At 38.6% G+C, this 4,333-nt stretch overlaps 1 long non-coding RNA gene across 1 annotated transcript; it reads left to right on the forward strand.

Annotated features, from left to right (window-relative positions):
* Window positions 1–813: 813 nt before the first annotated feature.
* Window positions 814–3,439, forward strand: LOC307084672. Its single transcript, XR_013812329.1, has 4 exons — window positions 814–1,873; window positions 2,210–2,323; window positions 2,799–3,006; window positions 3,234–3,439. It is a non-coding gene; the product is annotated as an uncharacterized lncRNA (long non-coding RNA).
* The last annotated feature ends 894 nt before the right edge of the window (window positions 3,440–4,333 follow it).

Genomic DNA, 4,333 nt, shown 5'->3' on the forward strand with positions numbered 1-4,333 from the left:
GTATGTACAACAAAGAATGAATAAAAAGCTTTTAGTTTATGGTTACGACTGGCTATGGGGAAAACTTAAAATGGTTAATCTTACCATCATTGTCAGAGTGGGACAACACTGCAGGGTTCTCCTCTGGTGCAGTGTGCTGCTTTCTCTTTGTTTTGCGTGTGTTCGGCATGACTATAGGGGTAAAGGAAATAAATTAAGATACATTTTTCAGAAAGTAAAAAGACATTTGTAAACATTGTCAAGAGAATTTCATCAAAAAACTCCACTTTTAAGTAGTATAAGTAGTAGTGAAAATAGCCACTATCTACAAGTTCACAATGCATGTGTGTATTTAATGTCTCTTCTGTATGAATAGAAAATTCTCAGCTATGATAAAAAAAAGTCTCTCTGAGAACTCATAGGCTTAATGTATCTCTAGAATGTAATAATATGCATAAGTAATAGTGTTCTATAATGGTAGTTCTCAAAGTGGGGTCCAGAGACCCCCAGGGGTCCTTGAGGGGGTTCCAGCCTGGGAGTCCCCAGCAAAATTAGTTAATAATTAGGCTAGTTAATATAGCATCAAAATTAGTTTAGTTTCACAGCTAAATTTGAATATTTTCTAAACATTTTAACAACACAGGTTTTGTATGGAGGTCACTGGCACAAACATTTTTCAGATAGGTATGTATTGTAAATACTGTACTTATTTTTAGGATTTTTTTTTCTATTAAATGATTGTCTGTAAGATGATAAAATTAATGAATAAAAGAAAAAGTGGAGAGGACAAATAGTCAAAGTGCTGCTATGTATTCTCCAATAAACTGCATTCATCCTCTAATCTTTTAATAAGCAGGACATGAAGCCTATGTGTCAAAGCTGTTATATTATCATACTGTTAATACTCAGTAATATTAAAGCTTTTCATCATGTTCTGTTTAGCTGATGCTATTATATTGTTTACATTTCACAGAATTTAATCTCATTATAGTTGATTTTACCTCAGGTAACATCACCTGGACATGTAATGTAGCAGCTAATAAACCAGTGTGGATACAGACAGCTGATAAACGTAGGGAAGTTTAAGACAGACTGACAGCTCAGGACAATACAAATGTGGAGCATATACAAATGTATGGACTCACACGGTTCGACCATGTGTGTGACGCACCAACTCTGGCTCTGGTATTAAACGTGAACACACGACACCTGACATGTAGGCCTACAGAGAATATTACAGGGCTGCCAACTTTTGGGTTTTCGCTGGCGTGAGATTCCGTAGAATCTTGTTATGCATACATTATAGCAGGGTCTGCGGGTGTATGTGATCGGGATTGTTGACTGTTGACTCTTATTAATGACACGCGTCATTAATAAGATAATGACGCGTGTTTTTTGTTGCACGCGGTGCAGAGCGCGCGTAATCTCTCTCTCTCTCTCTGTGTCTCTCTCTCTCTCTTCCTCACAAAGTTAATCAAGACTCTAAGAGGTACAATTTATCCAAAAAATTCAAGTAAATGGAGAAAAGGGGGTCGCTTGCCTTTCTTACCAAGGTGGAGGTATTGCAGCAGATCCGACCTGCTCATCTCAACTTGCATCCAAGTTTTTCTCCCCCTGCTCCCGCTCGTGTCCGTGTGCTACGTATCATGCGTCATTACGTATGCGTCATTACGTTTGCCCGCGAAGAGACCCTGTGCAGTTTGAGACAGACTACTCGTGCAAAGCGTAATATGACTTTGATAAGAAGATTACTTGAGAGGACAGCGCAAGGACGTAAACAGTTGATAGGATGGCTCCAGGAGGAGAGGCTATTGGCAAAGAAAAAAAGATGCCCTGTTTGCAACAACAAAATGAAATTCAAAAGAACAAACACGACCAAGGATGGCTATCGGTGGTAAGGGATGAGCATCATTGCCACACATCTTTATTATTATTATTGTTATTATTATTATTATACATTGAAGTCAATGGCAAGTTATATGTGTTTTCCCCCTAAAAATGACCATATTGACAATCTAATGTACTATCATAATGTAGGTGTTACTCCTTCTAACTATCTTTACAGTGCATAGGCCTACTTGCTATGTTGAATAAATGATTGAAATACTTTTTTTTGCGAGAATAGTACAGCAAATACAACCTCTTCAGCACTAAAGGCCCTGTATACGGGTCCTTTAGCACAAAAAGCCTTGGGCTTGTTTCAATTGTGGTCATGTATGTTATGTTACAGGAGCTGCAGAAAATCCATTCACAGGGGCAGGAGTATCACAAGGTCCATCAGAGATGGCTCAATATTCTCCCGGTCTCACATGTCATTATCATCATGGATGAAAATTATGCACAGGTTGGTTGCTCTCTCTCTCCCTTTCACTTCAGTTCAAATGGCTTTTATAGGCATGATTTAACACTACATATTTTGACAAGTCAAACATTTATCTCTTATGCTCTCTCTCAAGATGCATAAATGTGTTTTGTTGCGCAATAATAATGGCCAGTGAGAGCTGATTAAATCAACATTGTCTTTTTCTTGCATCTTAGTTAATTTCATTTTATCTTCAAGACTATTCCAATCAGGCTGACCTGATACTGTACATGCAGATACCATGATGTGCGTCTTAATATAAATAGCCAAATGCATACACACATACTACATAGTCAATCCAAAAAATCCAAGAAATCACACATGTTCATCCATCCCAACATGTACAACATGCACAATGGCTATCGTAGGCACCAACCTAACTATAATTACCCCTCCCTGACTCCAAAACTCTCCCATCCTTGTTGCTAATACGTAGTTGTCATCTTTTTTGGGTCAGTTTGTCACAGGGTTTGAGGAGAAGACATGTGGATATGCTAGAGGATGGAGTATGTGGGAGCAGCAAATCACTGACTAGGGTGACTACACTTCTACGTGAAATTTGCTGTGCAGCAGTCAGACGACTGGAGAGAAGAAGGGAAATGCGAATTGGAGGGAGAAGAGCTTTCGTAGCGATAGATGAGAGCATGTTCAGACACAAAAGAAAGGTAAGCTTGTATTTTGTTCGTAAAATGTCAATTTCTGTTTTGTGTTGTACGGTGCAGTATTAAGTAGCTGTTAAAACAATGACAATAGGTTTTAAAGAAATGAAAGGGATAGTTCACTCAAAAACATCTACAATCTATAAAGCACCAAAGTGATTGCGACTTTAACATTCTCAAATGTTGCATTTAAGTTGGACTGCCTTTAAGCATGACATTTTGTTTATTTTCAGTATGGACTTGGACGATTTGCAAAGACCTGGCGACGTCGCTCATGGGTCTTTGGGATGATGGAAGTCAGGCGGTCCCGTAGACGCCCTGTTTTACAACTGGTTGAAAATCGATCCAGGAGGAGATTGCTCCCAATCATTAGAAAATATGTTAGACCTGGAAGTGAAATCATTAGTGATTGCTGGCGTTCCTACAACCGGTTGTCCCATGACGGGTACATACACTACCAGGTAAATCACCAGAGGTATTTTGTCCACCCTGGGACTGGTGCTCATATACAACACATTGAAAGGGCATGGCGGACTTATAAGGAGGACATCTTCAGGTACAGGGGGAACCTGACAGAGAAGGCCTTGAAGATGAACTTAAGGTTCATTGAGTGGAACCACTGGCTCGGGAAAGAGCATAGGAAGGGCATTCTTGGACGCTTATTTAAAGACATAAGAGCATTTTACAAAGTGTAACCAGTGATGATGTACTGTACTGCGTTGTGTTCACCTCTGTTGTCATCGTTTTCCGATTGAATAAAACACTAGTTAAGTTGTTAAGTTAAGTTTACTTTATTGTTCCCGCAGGGAAATTTGTATATTCTTTATGGTGCAAAGGCTCAAAGGCTTTCTTTTATTGTACAGCTTCTACTTACCGTACTCTATAAATTGTAGACTTTCCTGGTCTTACCTGGTAAGATTGCAGAACATATTCAAAAAGCAGATTTATTCCAAAGGATATTGTAAGAACATGGTAATAGTACAGAAACAAACAGGCTTTACTTGATAATGTTTTGGAATGTATGTGGCACAAGTTCCTAATTACTGGGTAAGTACCTGGGGAAGTATGAATTATTGCCAGGTAACACTGACACGGTATACCGTACCTGTAATACCATTAGTAATTACCAGGAAAGTATAGGTAATATTATTGAAACAAACCACGCTTCCTTTTACAGTACAGTTCCACCTTCCTTACAGGGTAACTACTGGGTAATTAGAAAGTAATTACTTAGTAAATAGTTTCAAGTTATCAAGTAAATACTGGGTAATTACCAGGTAAATATCAGAGTCATTACTTCCCTCACTGTCAATACACAGGTTGATTGGTAATA

Source organism: Pollachius pollachius, assembly GCF_949987615.1.
Source record: "Pollachius pollachius genome assembly, chromosome: 13".
Classification (NCBI taxonomy): Eukaryota; Metazoa; Chordata; class Actinopteri; order Gadiformes; family Gadidae; genus Pollachius; species Pollachius pollachius.